General features: G+C 49.5%; 1 pseudogene; it reads right to left on the reverse strand.

Moving 5' to 3' along the window:
* Positions 1-266: 266 nt before the first annotated feature.
* LOC131899735 (RNA-binding protein PNO1-like) lies at positions 267-1,152 on the reverse strand (annotated as a pseudogene).
* Between the last annotated feature and the right edge of the window lie 12,644 nt (positions 1,153-13,796).

The raw sequence follows: 13,796 nt of genomic DNA on the forward strand, positions 1-13,796 counted from the left end.
CCTGAAGTAGTCACGGTGCTCGGTACCAAGGATTGTGATTCTCAGGTCCTCTGAGATTTTCATTAAAATTTTCAGAGGAAAAAAATGCTTAGTTTAGTTATAAATCTGTCTTAAGAAGTCATCTCTAAATGACAAGATTTTAAACTGTGAATCTGCCACATGTGATTAAAGTGAAAAATACAGCAATTTACACTTAATGTGTTAAGTATTAAAAGTATTACATTTTGATATTTAAATTATCCTAGAAGCAGGAGTGCCAAGTCCGGTTAAACCTTCCCTTTCTGCTTCTGCCCTGGCTGAGACCTGAAAAGGAACCTGAGCTGTAGGCGGCTAGGAAATATTCCCACGATTTTATGTGAATATCTCAAGGGTTGGAGGGGAATCAGAATCGGACAGTCCGCTGATCTGCTGGCCACAGCTCAGATGTTGCCGTACACCTTTGATGGAGGATTTCCTAGGATGAGGCTGCAAACGGCAGTTCTCGCCATCTTGATGTTCCGGAAAGAGCTGAGAATGTGAACTTTCACATCTGCCAAAACAATCCATGTCCGTGTCACATTCTCTATTATAAATTTGTTTTTTCCTCCTTTGCCAGCCTTCGTATTGCCCTTGATAGGTGGTCTCCTTTTAGGGGCTTAACGTCGGTTATTTCAGAAGACTCTAGGAAGAGGTCGTCCAGCCTGATAAGGGCAAGCGCATCCTCCACCTGAAACCCAAGAACAAAGGCTTTCACAAAGTCGGCCGCTTTTGTCAGGGCAGTGACATCCTTGGTGTCTTTACAAGTTCTGATTTCTACATTCCTTGATTTCAGGTTAAAGCGTATCTGAAGTCCCAAATGTTCTACTATTGGAGTAAATATCTTCATCCAGTTTTCTTTTAATGGTGTGTATCTGTTAGCGGGGACAGGAATCTTTCTCATTTCTTCTTTCCCAGTCAGGAGCCCCTGCCGGAGAGCGGCGGGAAGACCGGCCTCTTCACCAGGCCGTGCCTCCTCCATGTCCATACGGCTGACATCTCTGTCCTGTCCGGCTGCTGACGGCTGCTCCGCTGCTCGGCCTGTCTCTTCTTCACCCACCGGCCCCCTCTGTGCGTGACGTGATGGGGAGTAAAGCCGTCCTCTGTCCTGGAGTTTTGTGTCTCCATCTTGGCCATGTTACTCGACCTTGAATTCTTTTTTTTTTTAATTTAATTTAATTTTATTTTGCAATACAATTCAGTTCTACATATCAGCCACGGATTCCCTTGTTCTCTCCCCTCCCGCCCCCCTCACCTTCCCCCCAGCCCACCCCCCATTCCCACCTCCTCCAGGGCAAAGCCTTCCCCACAGACTGACATCAACCTGGTAGACTCAGTCCAGGTAGGTCCAGTCCCCTCCTCCCAGGCCGAGCCAAGCGACCCTGCATAGGCCCCAGGTTTCAAACAGCCAACTCATGCAATGAGCACAGGACCCAGTCCCACTGCCTGGATGCCTCCCAAACAGATCAAGCCAATCAACTGTCTCACTCATTCAGAGGGCCCGATCCAGTTGGTGACCCCTCAGCCATTGGTTCATAGTTCATGTGTTTCCATTCATTTGGCTATTTGTCCCTGTGTTTTATCTAACCTTGGTCTCAACAATTCTCGCTCATATAAACCCTCCTTATTCTCGCTAATTGGACTCCCAGAGATCCACCCAGGGCCTAGTCATGGATCTCTGCATCCAGATCCCTCAGTAGTTGGATGAGGTTTCTAGCACGACAATTAGGGTGTTTGGCCATCCCATCACCAGAGTAGATCAGTTCGGGCTGTATCTCGACCATTGCCAGCAGTGTGTTGTGGGGGTATCTTTGTGGATTTCTGTGGGCCTCTCTAGCACTTTGCTTCTGAAAGACCCCTTGAAGGCAGTCTTCCCTCAGGAGAGACCCTTGCCCAAGGAACACACCGAAACCACGAATCAGATGCAAACAGCAAGAGGCTTTATTCCGGAACACGGGTACCCGGGGCGACACAGTCTCTCAAGAAGCTCAAGGGACTGGCGCGCCCACGGGCTGGAGCAGAGGGTTTTTATAGGGTCGGGCACGGGTACAGAAGCGAGAAGCCTGGTTACAGGGTTTTGATTGGATGATGCAAATGAGGCTAGTTCTGATTGGATGATGCAAATGAGGCCAGGTTCAAACCCAGGTCAGCTCGTGGTTTCTCCCCGAGCTCGCCATGCCTAGCTTCTGTCTAGGGTACAGGGTATTTTTCTGACCTTTTAGTTCCTCGCTCTGGGGCCAGGTGGCTAAGCACAAATGTTCTGTTTATTCCATGTCCGTTAACTGAGCTCCTCAGTACCTCTCAGGCTTTATTCAAAAACAGCCGAGCTAAGCTATGTTAGGCGGGGAGGCTGGGGGTCTTTCATTCCCCCATTTTCTTATCTCAGGAATGGAATCCTCCATTCATGGGGAAGATTGGTGACGTGACTCGAGTTCCATCTGGTTGAGCCTTTGGTATTGCTGGGTTAATACCAAAGTCTGAACAATAGAGACGCGTCCCCTGATAAATTGGACGAGTCTACTTAGGATACAGGGCCCAAACGTCAGGAGGAGTAATAGAATCAGGAGGGGTCCCAGAAGGGTGGAAATGAGGGTGGTGAGCCAGGGGGACCTTCTGAACCATCCTTCAAACCATCCCTGTTTCTCTTCAAAGAATTTTTGTCTCTGTTCTAATCGTTTTCTCAACTTAGCCATGCTATCTCTCACCACCCCAGTATGATCCGCATAGAAGCAACATTCCTCTTTAAGGGCGGCACACAACCCTCCCTCCTGTAAGAATAGAATGTCGAGTCCCCTTCTGTTCTGGAGCACTACTTCAGAGAGGGAGGTCAGGGATTTTTCTAAGGCGCTTACTGATTCCTCTAGGTCCCGAATGTCCTGATTCATGGCCGCTTGGAGCTGTCTGAATTGTTGGGTTTCCATTAGGGCGGTGGTGCCTGTCCCTACCCCGGCTGCTATTCCTCCCATAGTCAGCCCCCCCCCCCCAATATTAGGGCCAGAGTGAGAGACGCCGGCCCTCTCTTATACCGATAGGGTCTCATCTCCTCTGGTGTATGGTAAACAATCTTTGGATACAACTCGATGAGCACACAAAAATCAGAGGTAGCATTGAGGGCTGAGGCTGAAACGCAGGGGGTGAGCCCAGTATTATATGCCCAATAGGTACCATTAGGGTCGGTGACATAACCAGAGACAGCGCTTATGGATAGGGTGCGATTACACAGGTGTTGGTGGGTGCGGGGGACGCTCCCTAGACATAGTCCTTGTCCTGACATCTCTGAGACTACGAGCTTATGTTGGGCTGTCCCTTGACATTGGCTTGGAGGGGGACTGTGAGTGCTAGTATAATTACCCTGGGTTGCTATCCCCTCGCAGTAGGGAGGCTGGGAAACCAGACTCAGCCAACATTCCTGCGCTCTATTTGGGCAGGTCACATTTAAGGCCTGGCAAGCCCCCGCTAGCAGACCCAAGAGCCGGCCTCCGGCTCCTGGCCGGGGCGGCCTGGCAGTGGCCGGAGTTATACCTGGGCTGGCAATCGAACCGGGTCGAGGGGCAATCTTCGGGGGTGCCGGAACAGGCAAGGAGGGGCGCCTCTGGTCAGAGAGAACCCGACTGGAGCCCACAGGGGCGGAGGCCTCCTCAATCTCAAGCTCGACAGTGAATCCTACGCCCCGATCATATCCGGCCTCATACAACCTGAGCCCCCAAGTGCGCCCCCGCTGCCAGCTTCTATCAGCCTTCCCCGGGCCAGTGAAAGTTATATTTAGGGGGAGTCAGAGCCCGGGCTCGAATCGGCTGACCTCGGTGGACCCAGCTGAGCAAGACCCCCCCGCCTGTAGCCTTCCTGAAACCTCCATTGGGCTGGAGCTAGGACTCCAATATGCTGCGCCAGTGGTCTCGCAGCCCCATTGGGCGCAGAAGAAATTTCCTTCCCCCCTGCATTTCTTGGCGAGGGCCCAGCCCCTCCCATCCCCCCGGACAGACATAAAAGTCCGACTGGGCGAATCTACATCTTGCTTGAGGGTGACGGCATCCCGGATCCGGCCAATGCACCCCCCCCCCGGGTGGGTGGAGGAGTTTAAGGCATCTGCCAGACCGTTTCCCCAGTTTGTGAGATGACCTTATGTTCCTGCTGGGTCGGTCTCCCCGGCAGCCTTCATATGAGAGGCGTGGATCCATGCAGCAATCGACCTTGAGTGCAGTGGGGGTGGTCAGCAAGACAATGTAGGGCCCCTTCCACCGTGACTCTAGATTCTTAGTCTGGTGGCGCCGGACCCAAACGGAGTCCCCAATCTGGAAAGGGTGGGGGACCACCGGCTTGTCCAGCTGCTCTCGGTAGGCTTTAGCCAAGGGTTTCCAGATCTCCTTCTGCACCAGCTGGAGGGCCTGTAGATGTGCCTCTAAAGTGGGGCTGGTGGCAAAAGATGAGATATCAGGATGGAGAAATTTCACGACTGGGGGTGGGGTCCCATATAGAATTTCAAAAGGGGTTAGGCCGTGCGGCCCAGGAGTATTCCGGGCTCGGTAAAGAGCCAAGGGAAGTAGGAGCACCCAATCTCTAGTGCCAGTTGCAAGCGTTAATTTGGTTAAAGTCTCCTTAATTGTCCTATTAGCTCGCTCTACCTGTCCTGAACTCTGGGGGCGGTTTCCAATTAACCCCCAATAATTTGGCCACTTTCTGACTTACCAGAGAGACGAAGGCAGGCCCGTTGTCCGACCCCAATATATGAGGCATCCCATACCTGGGGAAGATCTCTTCCAACAGTTTCTTTGTTACCACATTAGCCGCCTCATTCTTGGTTGGAAACGCCCCAATCCATCCTGAAAAGGTGTCCACGAAGACCAGGAGGTACCGGTACCCATAGAGTCCGGGTTTAATTTCTGTGAAGTCTATTTCCCAATGTACACCTGGGCGATGCCCTCGTTGACGAGCCCCTTTGTTTAAATGAATCTTTCCTGCATTGACCTGAGCACAGGCTGGGCAGGTGGAAGATACCTGCTGAAGCACCCGGTCCTGGTTTAATAGCACAGTCCCAGTATTTTCATTGTCCAGTAGGGTCTTCATTTTATTCTTGCTCAAATGGGTCAGCGCATGAAGGAACCTCAGCATATATCGGGTATGGGAGGTTGGCATGACCACCCGATCCCCTAATATATAGGCTTGCCTCCGTTTTTCCCAGCCCGCCCCCATTTTCTTTGCTAGCTCATGGTCTTCTGGGCTATAGGGCATATGGGGTTTGATTCCCTCATGAGCTTCCCGTGACATTGGGTACTGCCTGATTGGAACGGGAGTCGCGGAGGCCTTTAATGAGATCATCAGCGGTGGCTGATCGCGTGCCAACCCCAGGCCCCCAGTCTCTGCCCAGGCGCGAGGAAACTCTCTCAACCAGTTCTGTAGCTCCTCAGGTGATTTCTCCGGGGGTTCTGACTCAAACAAACGGTATTCTTCCTCTAAATTGAGGGCAAGGATTTGTATAGGGTCTCCTTTAGGACCCCTGACCCTCGGTCCCTTCTCATCAAAATAGATTTGCGCCTTTAATTTGGTTAGTAGGTCCCGTCCTAACAGTGGATGGGGCATTCAGGTATGTGCAGAAAGGAGTGAGTTACTTGCCCTGAAGCCAGTTGAACTTTTCTCTCGATAGTCCAATAATATCTCTTGTTTCCAGTTGCCCCCTGCACCAGTGCAGAATGCCGGCTAAGAGGCACTCCGGCATGAGTTAGGACTGAATGTTCGGCACCAGTATCAACCAGGAAGGTCACGGGCTGCCCCCCGATCTTGAGGGTTATCCTAGGCTCAGGGGGGGCTCCTGGCCTCGACCCCCCTAGTCCTCCAGACTAAGGAGGTCCACGGTCTTGGGCTTGGGCCGGCGGGGTCCTTGTGGCTTCTTGGGGCATTCTCGGGCCCAGTGTCCCTTCTCCTTGCAGTAAGCACATTGATCTTTATCTAGGGGTGGCCTCCTTCGTTCTCCCGACCTGTCTCCCTCTCTCCGCTGTCCCTGAGATACAACGGCGGCCAGAACTTTCTTTATCTCCCTATGCTGCTTCCTATCCCTTTCCTCTTGTTTCTGCCATCTCTTTTCCTCACGCTCTTCAGGACTTTCTCTCTTATCGAATACTTTCTCTGCTTCCTTCACTAGGTCTGGCAACCCTAACACCTGTAAACCCTCCAACCGCTGCAATTTGGCTCTGAAATGATAGGATAATACCTGGAGCCTGACCTGGATCTTCCGGATCATACGGAGTATATATCCTATAAGCTTCCTTCAATCTTTCTAGAAATGCAGCGGGTGTCTCTTCCTTTCTCCCTGTATCACATTCCCTTCCTTTCCCTGCATCATATTCCCTTCCTTTCCCTGTATCATATTCCCTTCCTTTCCCTGTATCATATTCCCTTCCTTTCCCTGTCCCTGTATCATATTCCTTACCTGAGCCAAATTGGTAGGCCTTCTAGCGGCCGCTCGGAGACCCGCTAAGAGCAACTGGCGATAGAGACGTAGATGCTCCCTACCTTCAGGCGTATTGAAATCCCAGTTAGGGCGAGTCAAGGGGAAAGCCGCATCGATGACATTCGGGAGTTGGGAGGGCCTCCCGTCATCGCCCGGAACCTGCTTCCGGTCCTCCAGGAAAACTCTCTGCTTTTCCTCTACTGTTAAGAGGGTCTGCAGGAGCTGCTGACAATCGTCCCAAGTCGGCCTCATCTTCCTTGTCTTCATCTGAGGTCCTGCTGGTTGAGGAGCATCTGCCAACGGCCGGATCGCGGCCGCTAATGCGGCCGCCGCCGCCGCCTCCTCCGCGGCGGCGGGAGCCGCTTCCGCGGTGGCTGGAGCCGAGCGGGTCCAGGCTGATAGGGAGGGGGCTCCTCTACCAGGAGATCTATGAGAGGGGAGCTAGGGAGTTAGGGTCCGGGTTGAGGGGTGCAGAGGGCCCAGAGACTGGAGGGGGCTGTGGAAGGAAAGGCTTGACCCATGGAAATGGATTTTCGACCAGAGATCTCCAGATGGCGATGTATGGGACCTGGTCGGGGTGTCCATAAGGATTAGGGGCCAAAAACCTTGCCCTCCACCTGTGAAAGAAGAGAGAGAGGTTAAAGGATCCCTCTCGCGGCCAGCCAACATTCATCATGACCCATTCGGCCTTGCAGAGGGTGATCCATTTTTTCTTTTTAACAATGACACCTTCCTTGTTTCCTCGGGCCTTAACATCAGACCAGTGGTCCGTGGTTAGGCTCAGTGGGGTGGTGACGGTCTGCCCCATGGTGGTCTCTAGATAAAGAAATGTTAGACAAGTAACGATAAACAAAAAGACAAGACAGACGACAGAAATTTGCGCTGCGCGGCTTCGGCGTAAAACCGAAAGCAGAAACTCAGAAACCGTGCCCCAGAGGGGACTTCCGTGACCCGTGGAACGTCTTCCAGGGGACTTCCATGACCCGTGGAACGTCTTCCAGGGTTTCGGTGGGCGAAGTCCGAGCTCGTCAGCTCCTTCAGCCCCCACCGACTCAGACCTGAACCTGAATTAGGGCGCCCGACGAAAACAGAAGACAAGTAGACAGACTGGGACAAGACAGACAGTGGCCGGCCAACTCACCTCCTGACAGTGGGTCGGTGGTCCCGAGGCAGGGGGTCTCAATTCCCGGCCAACGCACCAAATGAAAGACCCCTTGAAGGCAGTCTTCCCTCAGGAGAGACCCTTGCCCAAGGAACACACCGAAACCACGAATCAGATGCAAACAGCAAGAGGCTTTATTCCGGAACACGGGTACCCGGGGCGACACAGTCTCTCAAGAAGCTCAAGGGACTGGCGCGCCCACGGGCTGGAGCAAAGGGTTTTTATAGGGTCGGGCACGGGTACAGAAGCGAGAAGCCTGGTTACAGGGTTTTGATTGGATGATGCAAATGAGGCCAGTTCTGATTGGATGATGCAAATGAGGCCAGGTTCAAACCCAGGTCAGCTCGTGGTTTCTCCCCGAGCTCGCCATGCCTAGCTTCTGTCTAGGGTACAGGGTGTTTTTCTGACCTTTTTCTGACCTTTTAGTTCCTCGCTCTGGGGCCAGGTGGCTGAGCACAAATGTTCTGTTTATTCCATGTCCGTTAACTGAGCTCCTCAGTACCTCTCAGGCTTTATTCAAAAACAGCCGAGCTAAGCTATGTTAGGCGGGGAGGCTGGGGGTCTTTCACTTCTTCCTATTCTCATGTGGTCTTCATTTACCATGGTCTCCTATTCCTTGTTCTCCCTCTCTGTTGTTGATGCAGCTGGGATCTCCTGTTCCCCCAAGCTCTCTTTCCCTCGACTCTCGCCCTTCACTACCCCCACTCATGTCCAGGCTGTTCATGTAGATCTCATTCCATTTCTCTGTCATTGGGCGATCCCCGTGTCTTTCTTGGGGTCCTGTTTTCCAGGTAGCCTCCCTGGTGATGTGAGTAGCAGTCCAGTCATCCTTGTTCCACATCTAGTATCCTCCTATGAGTGAGTACATACCATGTTTGTCTTTCTGAGTCTGGGTTACCTCACTCAGGATGATTTTTTCTAGATCCATCCATTTGTCTGCAAACCTCATGATGTCATTGTTTTTCTCTGCTGAGTAGTATTCCATTGTGTATATGTACCACATTTTGTTTATCCATTCTTCAGTTGAAGGGCATCTAGGTTGTTTCCATGTTCTGGCTATTACAAACAATGCTGATATGAACATAGCTGAACAAGTGCTCTTGTGGTGTGGTTGAGCTCGACCTTGAATTCTTAACCCTCCTGCCTTTGCCTCTTGAGTGCTGGGCTTACAGGTGTGTGACACCATGCCGAGTTTATGTGGTGCTGAGGACTGACCCCAGAGCTGCATGCGTGCTAAGCAAGCACTTTACCAGATGAGCATGTACAGCCAATCCTCCTTTTTAGAGGAACTTTCTTTTTAAAATTATATTTGTTGCCAGGCAGTGGTCGCACACGCCTTTAATCCCAGAACTTGGGAGGCAGAGGCAGGCGGATCTCTCTGAGTATGAGGCCAGCATGGTCTGTAGAGTGAGTTCCTGGATGGCCAGGGTTATTACACAGAGGAACCCTGTCTTGAAGAAAAACAACAACAAGAAAATTAATTTGTTGGATAGAGAGATGGCTCACCAGTTAAAAGCACTGGCTAATCTTCCAGAAGTTTGATTCCTGGTACCCAGGCAGTGCCTGACAGCTGTAACTCCCGAGGATCAAAGGTCTTCTTCTGACCTCTGATGATACCAGATACACAAGTGGTACATAGACACACACACACACACAGGCAAAACATCCATACACATAAAATAAAAAAAAACAATTTGCGTTTATTTTACTCTGAATTTCTTTCTTTGCCATGGCTTTTGTTTCTTCTGGGTTATCTCTTTCTTCTGTGCACCTCTTCTTCTGGCTTTGGAACAATTTGTTCCTCTTCAGTGAGGCTCATCTCCATGTGGCAGGCGAGCTCACCCATGGGGTAATCCCACCATAAGCTCTCTAAGTTCAGTGGTACATCTTGGGTGCTTTGTTCACTTAGAAACTCAGTAACTAGAGAATCTACTTTCAAACCCTCTTTGGGGGCCATAGACACTCTGTCCATCTCCACTGTTGCGTCAGGGGACACCCACACACTTCATCATCATCCAGCAGGAATGAGCCACATTCCTTCTTTAAAGTGACATCTTTGGGATGGTGGTTTTGGGATATTCATACCCTTGACAGCCTGGGCAGTTCCACACAAAGATATGAACTTCTTGATTTGCATGATTTTCTGGGTTTAGGGAGTAGTGACCCATCCTCACAGGTCACCTCACCCTGCTTCTTGAGAAATCTTGATCACACAAATGTCTTTTGCATTTGCTTGCCTTAGAAAATAAAGCCATGTTAAATTTGAGACTAGTATGATTTCCCATTCTCAGTTCTGGGAGTCCTTCCCAGGCCCACTGTACAGATCAAGGATAAAGTGGGGAACCAGGCTGGCAAGGCAGAGTGCTGGTTCCGAGAGAAGCTGACTAGCACCAGAAACTGGGCCACAAGCTACCTTGGGTCTTGTTCCCAGAAGAGAGCCCTGTGTCACAGTAGGAGCATGTCCCAACATGCCACCCAGCCTCTGGGCCCTCCCTTTTATGCCTTTAAAAATGTTTTATTTGAGTGGGCATAGTGGCGCATCCCTTTAATCCCAGCACTCAGGAAGCAGAGACAGGTGGATCATTGTGAGCTTGAGGTCTAGTCGACATAACAAGTTCCAAAGCAGCCAGGGCTACATAGTGAGACCCTGTCTTGGTCACTGTTTTGTTGCTGTGAAGAGACACTGTGACTGAGGCAACTCTTACAAAAGAAAGCATTGAATGGGGGCTGGCTTACAGTTTCAGAGGGTTAGCCCATCATCATCATGGCAGCGGGCATGGCAGGCATGGAGCTGGAAAAGTAGTTGAGGGCTACATCCTGATCCCTAGGTAGAGTGAGAAAGACGCTAGGCCTGGGGTACGCTTTTTTTTTTTTTTTTGGTTTTTCGAGACAGGGTTTCTCTGTGTAGCTTTGCGCCTTTCCTGGAACTCACTTGGTAGCCCAGGCTGGCCTCGAACTCACAGAGATCCGCCTGGCTCTGCCTCCCGAGTGCTGGGATTAAAGGCTTGCGCCACCACCGCCCAGCTTGGGGTATGCTTTTGAAACTTCAAATCCCCCCAGGGACATACTTCCTCTAACAAGACCACACCTTCTAATCCTTTTTAAATAGTGTCACTCCCTGATGACTAAGCATTCAAATATTTGAGCCTTTGGGGGTCACTCTTATTCAAACCACCACAGGCCTTGTACTTTAAAATAAGTTTTGTTTGTACCTTCCTAAACATGAATTGGCCCAGGGTCTGGTCTGGAGGTGTGGTGTGGTGTGTGTGTGTGTGTGTGTGTGTGTGTGTGTGTGTGTGTGTGACACCGTCTCATATCTCATGTATCCAGATTGCCCCCCTACTCTCTGGGTAGCTGAAGATCCCATCAAATTCCTCATGTTCTTGCCTCCACCTCCCATGTCCTGGGGTTACAAGTGTATCCACTGTATTACTTTTCTGATGCTGTCATAAAATAGCCTGACTGAAAGCAACTTCGAGAAGAAAGGGTTTCTTTGGGCTTATGGTTCCTGAGGGATAGAGCAGAGGGCATGGCAGAATGCAGGAATGGTGGCAGGAGTGGGAAGCTGCCTAATCACATTTGAAAATAAATAACTAAACAAACAAACAAATAAATAAATACATAAATAAATACATAAATTTATAAATATAACTCAAAGGTTTCCTCCAGTGATGGACTTCCCCCGGCAAAGCTCCACTTCCTAAAGGCTCATTCCAGAGCCCTTCCAAACACTGCCACCAACTGGGGACCAAGTGTTCAAATACCTGAGCCTGTGGGGGACATTTTTCATTCCAAGCACAACAATAACTGTGCCCAGTTTCATGTGGGCTGAACCCAGTGCCTTGTACATTGTTGGTAAGCACAATACCAATTGAGCTACCTCCCTAGCCAAAGAAAGAATTTGGAATGGAAATTGTTGCTCATCTCCATTAAGTAGTAATAGCTCACTGAGCCCTTCCACATTTTTATTATTATTTACAATGTTAATGGGTTTTCATTCTCACTACATGTTTGGATATGTAAGATATCTGCAAAAATCAGCGAGACACCCTTTAACACATGAGATAGCAACTGGAAAACTCAGAAGGGATTTACTAGAGAAGCAGTAATGGGGAGAACCAGCCAATTTCCCATAGGTCACCTCTCTGCATAGCCCAGCACACATCTCCAGCTGGCACTAGACCGAGCAGGCTGCCAGCCCCATTCTTCTTTTCCAGGACCACATGCTGTGGGTTAGGGTTACTGCACAGACGTTGCCAACTCATCTAAGTGGTAAATCAGAGCATGTTCATGTAGAAATTTGACAAAGCGGGCATATTTCTCACAGATCCGTACAAGGCAAAAGTGAATCCTAGGGTCATCTGTGAGCTGGTCCTCCAAAGCTTCCGAGGTAGACAGAATCTGGACAGCATCTGCTTAACTCGAGCCACCCCCCCCTAAAAAAAAAAGGATGCTGTCTCCAGGTTGCATACCTCAAGGGCTGTAGGACTTACTAGGCAAACACTGAAAGGGCATCCTGCTTTGAATGGAGTGGAATAAAGTTTGGGCTGTCCAGAGAAGTTCCTCCCTAATCTGAAATGGGACATTCCCAAGGAAGCACCAGAACAATGTCCAGGCTATTTTGGGCAGGCCATGCTTGGCCAGCAGATTCTCCGATTACTCTAAAGAAGTTTAGGTAAGACAGGAGGGAGAACTGGTAGGTTAGATGTCACCAGAGCACTAGCTATCCTGCACATGGATTAGGATAAGGTTGTCTGTTCTAAAACCAGGCATCTCTTCCCCAAAAGTTTAGGAAGACATTTTTCTTTATTGAATTCAAATGATAGTAATTTTAGTTTGGAAATGGAATTGGCTTTCAGAGCTCCTTCTGTAAAGAAATTAACTTGAGCAATTTAAACCTGTTTCCTGAAAATGAATTCAGTAGTTAACTTGAAAATAAATGTCTTATTCCAATTGGAGGAGATTTACATTCATTTATCAATCATAATAAAATGAAATCTACATCTGTGTCTTTTATAAAAATTGGAACATCTTCCCGGAAGATATGCTTTTTGTTCGAAAGTGACAGTCACATGCAGTGCATGTTGCAGTCACCAAAGCTCTGATGCTTTCCAAATGGCAGCAATTTGAAGTGCAAATCCTAGTCACAGGGATCTGTCAACTGGTGAGTCACACAGCTGCAATCATCAGTGCCATCCAGAGCTGTTTGTAGTTTTGGGCTATTTTTGCCAAATCTGACTAAAAGTTTAGATTTATGCAAGGGCTAGGTTTGTAGCATGCACCCATAATCCCAGCACCTGGGATGTAGAAACAGGTGGATCAGGAGTTCAAAGTCATGCTCGGCTATCTAGTGGATTTGAGACTACATGAGACTCTGTTTGCAAGAAACAAAATGAGACAAACAAAAGCTTTAATGGAAGAAGCATCCAAGGGAAAAAAGCCAGGCCAGCATAGTGGGATAGATGTGAAATACACGTGACGGGAATGTGGCACCACCAGTGCTAACCCACACTTGGTAGGAGAGTCAGGAAGTTTTCACAATAATGATGATGATAGTGATGCTTTCATGGCTTAAGTTTGGGGATACAATTGCTAAGCATTGTGTGTAGGTATCGAAGGAACTTTGGCCGGACCCAGGCATGGCAATCATGGCTCTGGCAGGCCTTGCCCTTCTCCCCCCTTCTCTCTCCCTTGCTAAAAACCATTAGATTACACTCCTAAAGCTAGCCCCCAAGGTCCATTCCCTTATTTGGCTACTTTATCCTCCTGAGGCGGACTACCAAGTTCTAGCTACCATAGTATTGAAGTCCAGCAATCAAAAGCCCCCTTTGGGTCACCTAATTAACATGCCCAATCAAAATTAGCCTGTCCACCTCATCCTAACACAGGGTTTTCCCTTTCCCTTTATAAACTGTCATTTGCCTATGGGCCACATCTGTCTCCTCTCTATCCAGAGGCAGTCCTTTGTCCCACTCTGGGACAAATACCCCTTCTTCCTCTCCCTTGTTCCCTTTACTTTCTCCCTTGTCCTCTATCTCCTGTCTTTGTCCCTTATTCCTCTCTGCCCTTCTGGGGCAAATAAATCTCTTTTGTGCTGAGAACTTGGTCTTGGACTTTTCCTTTCAGTATAGCATGGGCTATCTTATGCAGTCTTCATAATAAAATGTTTCCAGC

This window comes from Peromyscus eremicus, chromosome X (assembly GCF_949786415.1).
Source record: "Peromyscus eremicus chromosome X, PerEre_H2_v1, whole genome shotgun sequence".
In the NCBI taxonomy this organism is placed as follows: Eukaryota; Metazoa; Chordata; class Mammalia; order Rodentia; family Cricetidae; genus Peromyscus; species Peromyscus eremicus.